The sequence below is a fragment of the Panthera pardus genome, unplaced genomic scaffold (genome assembly GCF_024362965.1).
Source record: "Panthera pardus isolate Hobbes unplaced genomic scaffold, ASM2436296v1 HiC_scaffold_24, whole genome shotgun sequence".
Taxonomy (NCBI): domain Eukaryota; kingdom Metazoa; phylum Chordata; class Mammalia; order Carnivora; family Felidae; genus Panthera; species Panthera pardus.
Window position 1 is genome coordinate 140,603,791 of NW_026526810.1, and position 12,423 is coordinate 140,616,213.

General features: G+C 42.0%; 1 long non-coding RNA gene across 1 annotated transcript in view; it reads left to right on the plus strand.

Moving 5' to 3' along the window:
- Nucleotides 1-646: 646 nt before the first annotated feature.
- The window catches only part of LOC128773101 (uncharacterized), a 29,977-nt gene continuing 18,200 nt past the window's right edge, over nt 647-12,423 (plus strand). Inside the window, exons 1-2 of the long non-coding RNA XR_008417393.1 lie at nt 647-856; nt 7,534-7,690. This is a non-coding gene — a long non-coding RNA (uncharacterized LOC128773101). The remainder of the gene's footprint in view (nt 857-7,533; nt 7,691-12,423) is intronic.

The following is a 12,423-nucleotide window of genomic DNA, read 5'->3' on the forward strand; positions in this document are numbered from 1 at the left end:
CAAATCTCAAAAGTTTAATTTCTGTCCTGCAGGTCCACATTGTTTCCAGGATATTTCCTCCTTTCCCAGAAGTGCCCTCCATGTCATACCCCATGGGCTGCCCTTTATCACTATCTGTGGGCATTGGGCCACCCCCACCTTCTCCAAACTGGAGTCCTCTGGGACTTCACCTTTCTCCTCCACCATGTAGAAGATGATATGACAGTATGAGTTGACTTATAAAACACGTTTTGTCTTTTATTTGTCATGTGTTTGGAGAAGATGCAGTGATGGCACCACAGGGCTTTCAGGTCAGCCTGAGTGAGGACATTGTAATGTTCTTCAAGTTGTTCAGGAAATGCATAAAATGGGCAGTCGTTTCCCCATAGTGAGCTGGGCAACACATGTCTCTGATAGAGAAGGAAGGAGGCCTTATACATGCTGACAGACATAGCACTCCCTAGGATGTAGCTTGTACAGAGACCATGTGCTGGGCTCTCTGAGGGATGAGACACACCCCTAACTTATTTTCTAGCGAGTTGAGACCTGAGCTGTTCACAGCTACTTGATTAGTTATAAAAACACCCAAAACAAGGCCCTGTAAACCTTCCTCAAGAGACAGGATCAGATCTCCCTCTTGTCCTCAAGGGTCACCCGAGGCACATGAAATACCCTCTGCCCCTGGTAAGGGACCCAAGAGTGTGAATGAGTTGAATATAATGAAACATGTGGTGGATGGTTTGTTTTTCTTCCACACACTCTATGCAAGTCAGAATCAACCTCCATCCACCTCCATCTGTTATGAGACCTAGAACGTGGTGCAGCTCCCATGGGGAATATCAGTCGTGTCTCTACCAAGGATGCAGAGAAAGACAAGGTAAATTATCTTGCCCGTTTCAGTTGCAATGCTTTCTGAAAAACTTTTATCTGGCCTTGTCTGGTTTTCTATGTCCTCTGGTGTCTTTACTATTTGATTTATGTCCTCTCAAGCCTCCAGGCTTCTCCAGTTTAACATCATCATGTTAGCTAGTGCCTCTGGATGCCACAAGTGCATGGAGGCTGAGGACCATGTGACTCTCACTTTGTGTTCGTGGAAATAACTTCAGGAGGATGACACTTCACTGCACCCTCAAGTCTTCTGGAGCTTCTGACTCCTTCCACACCTTCTTTACATAGGATTATCCTTATTATTTTCATTTTTTTCCTATTTCAGTGTAGGCCATGAATTTTTTCAGAATGTATGCTATGAGCCTTGTGACTGGAATAGATAAAAAACTCTTTCCAACATTATATTGTGTGCTTTGTGCTGAGGGTTCTTAGAAAAATTTCAGAATTCATTACTGGTCCTTCTGTGTTGGTAAATGTATGATAGAGAATTTCTCCAGTCGTCTCCTAGGTGGAAATACTCTGAATTTTCAGAAGCGGCACGTGTAATCAAAAATGTACATGGAACTGCAGTCATGAAGGGAGAGAATCAGTGATTACCTGCAGGGCCAATACCTCACAGAGTTCTTCAGTTGTGTTTATATGAGCAGGTTCTCTTGTGTCCCGGGAGCAGTTGTAACTGGTACTTTGTCTCATGATACCTTACAGGAATTTTACACCTGAAATTGAGACATGTTTCTGTTCATTCTTTTATGTAGAATTTCTACCTCTCTTTTACAATGGGGCAAAATGGCTATGCAACTCATATTGCATTTAAAAGCCAAATTACCTATGAATTAAGATAAATATACTTGAGAACAATGAATGTGCACAGGTAACGTGTTTCTCTCAGAAAACATATTTCCAGGCCTCCTGCAGGACTCCAGGAATCCCCATCTCCTCAGATGTCTCCCTGGCCTTGCACAGAAGATTTCTTTGTCAGGGAGGGAAGCAGAGTGAGGACAGGTATGGGATGGCAGGTTGAGCTTTGACCTTGGGGTGGCCCTGAATCTCTGTGTGGTGCTGGGCTTTTCTTTCATTCCTTCATTTTCTGTCTGTTCTCAATGTGAAAATAAAAGTCTGCAGATCTGGTGGAAGTGGACACCAGAGGGGTCCTCGACACAGAGTCCTGCCTCTCTGGAATACGCTCCTTTATTAGATTGGCATTACTGCCATCAATCTTCTAGAATAGAATTCCCTGGCTTTCTGCATTGGTAAACATGGGCAGTGACGTGTGGCGACAGTAGTTTTTCCTTGTGCCATCTGGTACCTTAAGGCTGTAAGTGGGACTTCGTGGGAGGGTAGAGTTTTCTGGCACTGATGCTCTGTTTTACTAGAACCCATGAACGAACAAGGGGCCACGTGCCGACACCTGCTTCATTGTTTTTCAGCTCCTGTGGGTGTTCTGCTTCTGTCTATCATACCAACATACCTGTCACTTCTGTTCTGTAGGTCCCTATCGATTCAAGAGGCCTCCTCCTTTCCTAGGTGCACCCCCTACAGATATCCTTTATCACTGCTCATGGGCTCTATGAGCCATCTCGAATTCCTTGGTGTTCTCAGGGACGGGACCCGCCACCTCCACCTCGACTATTTGTGAAATGATCTGAACAGTATGAGCTGACATGATCAGCATGTTCAGCTTCTGTGTTGTTGAGTCTTTGAGAAGATGTAGAGATGGCCTCTCAGGCTTTGTAATGCAAATGTGCTGCTGGATGAGGACACTGTCAAGATTCCTCAAGTTTCTCAGGACATACATATGTTGGGCTGTGTCATTTCCATTACTGAGCTGGGCTGCATATGTCTCTTGTGGAGAAGGAAAGAGCCTTTTAATAGAAAAGCAGGCATATAAGTTCTGCAGATGTGCCTTGTACACAGTCCATGTCCCTGGCTCTGTGAGAGATGAGGCAAACCCTTACCATGAGGGACTTCAACTGTCCTAATGGGCAGAGAGTCACATGCATTAAATTACATGGAGCTTCTGATCTACAATAGTGGCAGCTCCAGTAATGGGTCCTTAAGTACAAGAGACAGAGACATGAATCTCATGGGAATGAATTGGAGGCTGTGCATGAGAAGGGATAGCTGAGATGGTGGAGAGGGGAGGGTTTTGGACTCAGTGAGAGGCAGTTGGAAGCCATATCTTGCAGGGCCCACAACTTAGACAGGGAGAGTGGGCACAACGTGAAGTCCACACAGAGCTGCTGCATGGGTTCAAGGACAGTTCACGCAGGTATCATCTCTGAAATATCATTGTGGCCAAAGTGCACCTAGTTTATTATCTAAATAAAGATTGTTGTTTCCCTTGGTTTTCTGAAGGTTCTGGATCCGTGTGAAAGAATGACCTGGAGATTTGTAGTTTAGCTTGATTCTTATGGGATGCTTGTCTGCCTAAGTTTGTGTGCCTCTGTGAGACTAAATGTGATGAAATGTTCTAGATTAGCTGTGTAGCTTCCTTGGCCTTCAGCCTGAGTCAGACTCTTAGCAGGGAATTCAGGGATGACCAGGAAATGCCCCTGCTGGACTCTTGACACCACCCCCTTGAATCTACTGTCACTACCCTGCATGAAGGTTTGTATCTCTGAAACTTCCCTCACAATTTCCTGAGGCACTGCCTGTGATCCCGCTGTCTCAGCCCTAATGCCAGCTCTCAGTGGGGCCATCTCAGAGCCTCAGCTTTGTAATCTGAGAAGCAGGGACAATGTTGGTCTCTGAGGTCAGTGCGATGAAGAGGTGGTTAAGCACATAAGGAATTTGTAAAATGTATGGGATGAGTGAGCATTCACCCTTCTCTGGGTGGAAATGAATGTATCTGCACACAGAAGATCATCAACAGATGTTCATTCAATTTCATGAAACTGAGGGTATAATGCCTGAGGCTGGGAGATTGGCATTTCCTGTTTCAAAAGATAGGCCTGTTTCAAAACAAAGACCCCTGTGTTTTTTTCTATTAAAATTCAGGTCCTACTTTACAAAGAAGGAAAAGATAAGTATGAGAATGTGTACATTCAGGGATCTACATCTAAGATCTGAGGTAGACACACAAATGCAGCCACACAAATATGTGCTCATCCAAGGACACAGATGTATTGTAGAAGACAAAATGCATAGAGGAGAACAGAAGATCCCTTTGCAATAACTCAAAATCACTTTGACATAGAGGGAAATCAGTTTGGAATTTCAATAAGACACTGAACCATTACAAACCAGCTATGGTTATTATATATTTAGAGATGGTGTCTAATCTGCCTCTTGGTCTGAATGCTTTCCCTGCCCACCCTGTCCCCTCCATTTTGTCCTTCCTAATGTCCCCTAATACACTGGTCACAGTTGTGTTTCTGTGTTAGCGTCTGCTTCCAGTAAATCGACACTCATTCCCCATCAAGTGTACACTTTGGGGTTCCTGTATATGCTGTTAACCTACACATAATATGTACAGTATTGGTGGAAGAAGATAGATCATTCTTTAGGATTGTATTGCCTGGAAGGGACCTATAGTTCCATCTGAGGAGTTGGATACATCCTTTTGGGAGCTCTGGTGGTGGTTGTTTATTCTGTAGATAGATACTCATGAACACACAGCGCACTTGCTAGTTGATGGGGTTTGTGCTGATGAGAAGGGCAGGTCTCTGTCTCCAGGAAAGGGTCTCTTCTGATGGTGAGGAATGGTTTCAGGAGGCCAGAAAGGAGGCCCTGCATTAGCTCACCTCTTGTGCCCTTGTGCACCTTACCAGCTGCCCCCAATAGCACCAATCCAGGTGGCCTCCAAGGAGGCAAATGGCGCAAATTCTGTGGTGAGTCACATGTCCCACAAAGCTTCCCCTGTTGCCTTATTGAGGGATGGGGAGGGCAGAGGTCTATGGTCTGAGATAGGTTCCTTCGACACCACCCAGGAGAGTTGTGTGTAAGCATATGGCTCCTTCTACATTGGCCAATCCAACCCACTTTTCCCCAGGGCCCTGAACCCTGTGAGCCCCTTTTTGTCCCAGCTTAGGGAAGCAGCCATCCCTCAGCAGCTTTTGGGTCATGGCTGGGCCACCAAGGGTAAATGTCTGGCTGTCCACATGCTGCCAGCATTGTTCTAGCAAATGTCAACATGAGCAGCTGCTGTACAGGGAATTCTCCTCCATTGTGATCAGGGCCTGGGACAAAACATGACAGGAGAAAGGAAGATACAGGAGAGCCCTGCGCTCCTGAACAGGGCTGCATGCACAGAGCAGATAGCCTGAAGCCTGGGGAGAGTTGGAGAAAGAGACAGGCAGGAGAGAGGCACTGAATGAGTGATAGGGGAATTGGGCAAGTCCTAGAGAGTGAAAGGAAGAAGCAGTGAGACATGTGGTTAAGGAGAAACAGAGACAAAGAGGAAGTAAGGGGAGGAAAGTAGAGACCTTGTCCAGGAACGTGGACGGGGTGAGATGGGCCGGGGGAGAGGGGATGTATGAAGTGTCTCTGAGTGCTGGGGCAGAAAGGGCTGGTATCATGGGCATCAGAGTTCTGTGACTCTAAGACTCCAACATCCCTGGGGCCAAGCTTTGCAGAGGACATTGCATTTTAAAAGATGGGTATCCCTCATTTCTCCTAGAATTGTGGGGGCACAGCCTCATGTTCTGTCATGGAGAGGGATATCTTGAGGGAGAGTGTGCTGCTCTTTGGCGGGTAAACTCCAGAGCATGCCCTGTGGGGAAGTCACCTGGAGCCATCTCCCTCACTGCCCCAGTACCTGTTGGATTTCTCCCCTGCCCCCACAAGCTGGCCTTCCTCAAGTTCTGAACGCAGGCATCAGGCATTGTGTTGCCCCCAGGTCCAGCAGTCTGGACCTGGCAGAGGTGGACTAGTAATATTGATAAAAAGTATTTTACAATAAAGTCCATATTCTCCTTCTGGAACCAGCGGTCTTCATCAAGACTGTGGGTTGCTATCCTCCTGTCCACTGCCAAACTGAGGATGCCAGATGGTAGGTGAACCCTTTAAAACACCATAGTCTTCTCTTACATCAAATTCAAGACATTTTCTTGTCACAGCTTTCTTTTAATTTTTAAGAGATGGCAATTGCTAATTAAAGGCATAATGGTGTTATAGGAATTTGACCTATATGACTTATGGACATTATTTCATTCATCTGTATCCCTAAAGCACATTTTATTGGAAATATTAGTGAAGGATACATACAGTAAGTTCATAACAGATGTATAGCTCCCTGTAAGTTGCATTCTGACCTTGTCACATATGTGTCATCAAAGATATTATTAGCGACTATTCAGATAACTCTCAACATCAAGATGGTCATGTTAGAGAATCTAGTATAAATGGAATTTCACAGATTCTAAATTGGAAAGATTTTTTTAAATTTATAATGTTTCTGTTTTTCTTTTTTGGTGAGAGCCTGAGGGAGGAAGTGGGGGAGAGAGCAGGAGACACCGAATCTGAGGCAGGCTCCAGGCTTTGAGCTGTCAGGACATAGCCTGACACAGGGATCAAACTCATGGACTGCAAGATCATGACTTGAGTCAAAATTGGAGGCTTAACTGACTAAGCCACCCAAGCACCCCAGGAATGATACTTTATTGGCAAAGAAGGAGAAATTAAAGATAATGTAGAGGATGTCTATTTTTAATTTAAATATTGTTCACACATTTGTTGTATTAGTTTTAGGTATACATTGTAGTCCTTCCATATGTCTATAAATTATGTTGTACTTCAGCATAAGTGTAGCTATCCTGTGAAAGCATGCAATAGTATTATTACAGGATTGACTCTATTCCATTGGCTGTCCTTTGTATCCCTAGGACTCATTCATTCCATACCTGGAAGCCAGTATCTCTCTCTCAAAGGTGTCAATTATTTATCTAACCTAAATACAATTGTAGTAAACACAATTACCTCATCTTCAGCATGTGTAAATTGGCGGTCTATTTTTCTGTGAACATTGCTTAAAACATTACAAATGATGTCATTACGTTAATAAATTTGGTTTCATTCTTCACTCACAAGAAAGGAGAAGGAAAAGATTTCTTTGTGTCCCAGGCCCTGTCACTAAAACCCTTCCCAGTGTGGAGAACAGGCTTAGTTGCCCAGAGCACCTTTGGCCTCTCAGCTGAGCAACCAGGGACTTCCACATTGAAGGAATACCCATGGTGGCCAGCAGAGAGAGCTCAAGCACCACAGACCCGGAGGGGTGGGTTCTTCTGCCTGGGCAGTGATGACCAGCAGAGGACACACCATTGGCTTTTCTGACCCAGGGAACATCAGAGCAGGAAGGGCTGCTGTTGCTCCCAGAGGATGCAGAGCCTCTGCTGCTGCCTCAGGACAGAGAGCAGAGCTGCCTTTCCAGCGCGTTATGCTGTCCACACACAGGGGAGACCTTGGGAGCTTTGCAGCAACTTGGCATCTCCTGAGTCTCCAGAGAGAAGCTGTTTTGTTGTACTGAGTGCTGAGGAGGGGGCGCAGTGTGGCTTCCCTGGGCAAGGTGGTTGCTGAGCAGCACAGGCCCTTGCATTTTCTGGGTTGTTCCCGTGTTTCATTCCTCCCTTTCCTGAACAGTTTTTGAACAAGATGTATTTTACTAAAGGGCGCGTGGATTGCGGGGTCCCATGACATCACCTCATAGATGCAGTCGATGGTTTGTTCCAGATTCAGGCTTGTTTCCGGGAAGAAACCCTGACAGAAATTCAGAAGAATTGGAGCTGCATTCCGTTAGGACATGAATGCATGAAATGCTCATCTCAGGACTTTCTAGAAGAATGAGCTGGGACCCACTTTTCGAGTCCTGCTGGAACCAGAGACCGAGGTAAGGGCACAAACTGTCCCCCACATCATACATACTTTTTAAAAAAAAAAAAACATTCACGGCTATTTTTCCAACCTAGTGAAGTGATTGAAAACTACAGAAAACCTGGAGGTACCTGTCATTAACCTTATGTTATCTTTTAATTTAAATTCCAGTGAGTGAAGATACAGTGTAATATTAGTTTCAGGTGTGCAATATAGAGCAACATTCCACACATCACCCAGTGCCCATCCCAGGTGCACTTCTTAGTCCCCATCAGCTGTTTCACCCATTCCCCCACCTCACTGTGGAACTCCTCAGTTTGTTTCCTAGTTAAAAGTCTGTTTGTTTGTCACTGTCTCCTTCCCCCGCCCCTTGTTTTGTTTCATTTCCATGTGTTAGTGAAATCATCTGGTTTTGTCTTTTTCTGAGAGTGTTATTTCACCCAGCATAACATTTTCTCTCTCCATGCAGCTCGTGGCAAATGACAAGATTTCATGTTTTTACGGCTAAATAATATTACATTGCATAAACTACATCTCAGTTTATTCATCAGTTGATATATGCTTGGGCAGTTTCTTTAATTTGGCTGTTGTAGAAAATGTTGCTGTAAACATCAGGATGTATGTATCCCTTTGAAGAATTATTTTTGTATTCCTTCTGTAAATACCTCGTAGTGAAATTGCTGGATCGTAACATAGTTCTATTTCCATTTTTTTTTTTTGATGAATCTCCATGTTGTTTTCCAGAGTGGCTGCACCAGTTTGTATTCCTTCCCACAATGCAAGAGGGTTTCTATTTCCCACATCCTTGTCAACACCTGCTGTTTCATCATTCATTGATTTTAGTCATTCTTACAGATGTGACGTGTTCTCTCATTGTACTTTTGAATTGTATTTCCCTGAAGATGAGTAATATGGAGCATCTTTTCATGAATCTCTTGGCTATGTGTATTTCTTCCTTGGGAAAATGTCCATTCATATCGTCTGCCCATATTTAATCGGATTTCTCATTTTTTGGGTGCTGTATAATTTTATATATTTTTGACACTAAACCTTTGTCAGATGTCGTTTACAAATATTATCCTGTAGGTGTTTTAGTTTTGTTGATTATTTCCTTGGTGACAGAAGCTTTTTATTTTTATGAAGTCCCATTATTTTTGCTTATGTTTCCCTTACCTCAGGAGATATATCTACAAAGATGTTTGTACAGCCAATGTCAAATAAGATACTGCCTTTGTTAGTTAGCCTCTGGGATTTTTATGGTTTCAGGTTTCACACATAGGTCTTTATCCATGTTGGATTTATTTTTGTGTATGTTGTAAGAAAGTGGTCCATTGTTGTTTTTGTTTTGTTTTGCAGGTTTCTGTCTAGTTTTTCCAAAACCATATGTTGAGGAGACTTTTTTTAAGTTTATGTATTTATTTTTGAGAGAGAGTATATGCAGAAGAGGGGCAGAGAAAAATGGAGAGAGAGAATCCCACGCATGCTCTGCACTGCCTTGAGATCATGATCTGAGCGGAAACCCCAATAACACGCTTTGGAGCCACCTGTGTGTCCCAAGACTATCTTTTTTTTCCCCCAATGGATATCCTTTCCTGCTTTGTTGAGAATTAGTTGACCATATAGGTTTGAGTTCATTTCTGGGTTTCCATTCTATTTATCTCTGCATCTGTGTTTTTGTTGTTGTTGGTTGCCAGTAACATAATGCTCTGTTCAGTACAGCTTTGTCATATAACCTAAAGTCTGGAATTGTGATGTCTCCAGCTTTAGTTTTTGTCTTCAATTTTGTTTTGGCTCTTTGGGGTCTTTGTCGTCCCATACAAATTTTGGGATTATTTGATCGAGTCTGTGACAAATGTTTTTGTTAGTGTGATAGGGATTTCATTACATATGTAGATTGTTTTGAGGAGTATAGACATTTTAACAGTATTTTGTTCTTCCTATCCATGAATACGAAGTATATTTCCTTTTCTTTGTGTCCTCTTCCATTTCTTTCATCAGTGTTTTATAGCCTTTAGAGTGCAGGTCTTTCACCTCCTTGGTTAGGTTTATTCCAGGTATCTTGGGGTATTTGGTGCACCTGTCAATGGGATTGGTCACTTACTTTCTCTTTCTTTTAATTCATTATTCATCTACAGAAATGCAATAGATTTATGTACATTGATTTCTGTATATTTTTATTTCTAGAATTCGTATATCAATTCTAGCAATTTTTATGGGAGTCTTTCGTGTTTATTATAGAGAGCATCATGTCAGTTCCAAACAACAAAAGTTCTACTTCTTCCTTGTCGATTTGGATGCCTCTCATTTCTTTTTGTTGTCTGATTGCTGTGGCTAGGACTTCTAGTACTATGTGGAATAACAGTGGTGAGAGGGATCATCCCTGTCTTGTCCCTGACCTTGGAGGAAAAATTTTCAATTTTTCCCCATTGAGGATGAGATTAGCTATGGATTTTTCATAGATGACCTTTATTATATGCAGGTAGGTTGAGTCCAAATCTACTTTGCTGAGGGTTTTTATCATGAATGGATGTGACATTTTGTCAAATGGTTTTCCTGCATCTGTTGAAAGCATCATATTGTTCTCATCCTTTCTTCTATTACTGTGGTGCATCATGTTGATTGATCTGTGTATGTGGAACCACCCTTGCAGCCCAGGAATATATCCCACTTGATTATGATAAATGAATTTATTAATGTATTGTTGACTTTAATTTGAAGGTATTTTAATGAGAACTTCTGCATACATACTCATCAGGCTATTGGTCCGCAGTTTTATTTAAAAATTTTTTAACATATTTAAAATATTTATTTACTTAGAGACATAGAGTACATAAAATTGATGGAGGGTCAGAGAGACAGGAAGAGAGAGAATCCTGGCCATGCTCCACACTGTCAATGCAGGGTCCAATGTGGGCCTCGAACCCACGCAACACAAGATAGTGTCCTAATCCTAAATTAAGAGTTGGACAGAAATCAAACGAGCCACACAGGTGCCGCTGCAGTTTTTGGTTTTAGTGGAGGCTTCATCTGGTTTTGGTATCAGGGTAATGATGGCCTCATAAGATGAATTTGTAAGTTTTCCTTCTTTTGTATTTTTTGTAATAATTCGAGGAGAATACATATTACCTCTTCCTTAAATGTATGGTAGAATTCATCAGTGAAGCCATCTGACCCTGAACTCTTGTGTTGGGGGGAGATTTTTTTTATTACTGATTTGATTTCTTTCTGTTTTCAGATTTTATGAATCTTCCCGTTTCAGTTTTTGTAGTTTGTGTGTTTCTAGGAATTTGTCCATTTTTCTCAGAGTGTCCAATTCATTGCATATAGGTTTTCATATTATCTTTTAACTGTATTTTTGTGGTGTTGACTTATTTCTCCTTTCTTTTTGTGATTTTATTTACTTGAGTCTTTTCTCTCTTCTTTGTGAAAAGTCTGCCTAGGAGGCTTTCATGTTGATTACTGTTTTCAAAGAACCAGCCCCTGGTTTCATTGATTTGGTCTAGTGTCTTTTTGGTTTCTATATTCCTTATTTCTGCCTTAATCTCTAGTATGTCCTTCCTTCTGCTGTTCTTCTTCTCATTCCTTTAGTTGTAAGTTAGGATTGTTTGAGATTTTTCTTGCTTTTTAAGGTAGGCTTGTATTGCTATATACTTCCATCATAGACTGCTTTTGCTGCATTCCAAAGGTTTTTACCAGTGTATTTTCATTTTAATTTGTTTCAATGTATTTTCTCATTGATTTCCTGTTTCACCCATTCATTTAGTAGCATGTCTTTGAACCTCCCTTAATTTGTGGACTTCCCCCTTTGCGTGTGTGTGTGTGTGTGTGTGTGTGTGTGTGTGTGTGTGTGTGTGTGTGTTTAACTTCAAGTTTCCTAGCTTTGTGGTCAGAAAAGGTGCTTGGTCTGATCTCTGTCTTTGGGTACCTCTTGAGACCTGATTTGTGACCTAGAATGTGACCAATTCTGGAGAATGCCCCATGTGCGCTTGAAAAGAATGTGTACTCTGCCATTTTAGTATGGAGTGTTCAGAATATACCTGTTAAACCCATCTGGTCCAGTGTGTGATTCAAAGCCATTGTTTCCTTGTTGATTTTCTGTTTACAGGTTCTGTCCATTGATGTGAGTGATATGTTAAAGTCCTGTGCTATCGTCATATTATTATAAATGAGTTCCTTTATGGTTGTCGTTAAATGTTTTATATGCTTGGTGATTGCATGTTGGGTGCATCAAAATTTATAATCATTGGATCTTGTTGTTTGGTTGTCCCCTTTAGTATGAGATAGTGTCTATATTCATCTCTTGTTACAGCTTTATTTATTTTTTTTTAATTTAAGTCTTAGTTGACATACAGTGCATTCTCGGATTTGGGAGTAGAATTCAGTGATTTATCCCTTACATACAACACCCAGTGCTGATCACAACAAGTGCTCTCCTTAATACTCGTCCCCAATCAGGCCAGTGCTGACCCATCTCCCTCCATCAACTTTCACTTTTTTTTCTCTATCATTAAGAGACTCATATGGCTTGTTACCACTCTTCTCTTTTCCTGCCCCCTTCCCATGTTTTCATCTGTATTGTTTCTTAAATTCCACATGAGTGAGATCGTATATTTGTCTTTCTCTGATTGACATATTTCACTTAGCATAATACATTCTAGCTGCATCCACATCGTTGCAAGTGGCACGATTTCATTCTTTTTCAATGAGTTATATTTCATTGTATATACATATGTATGCATGTATGTATGT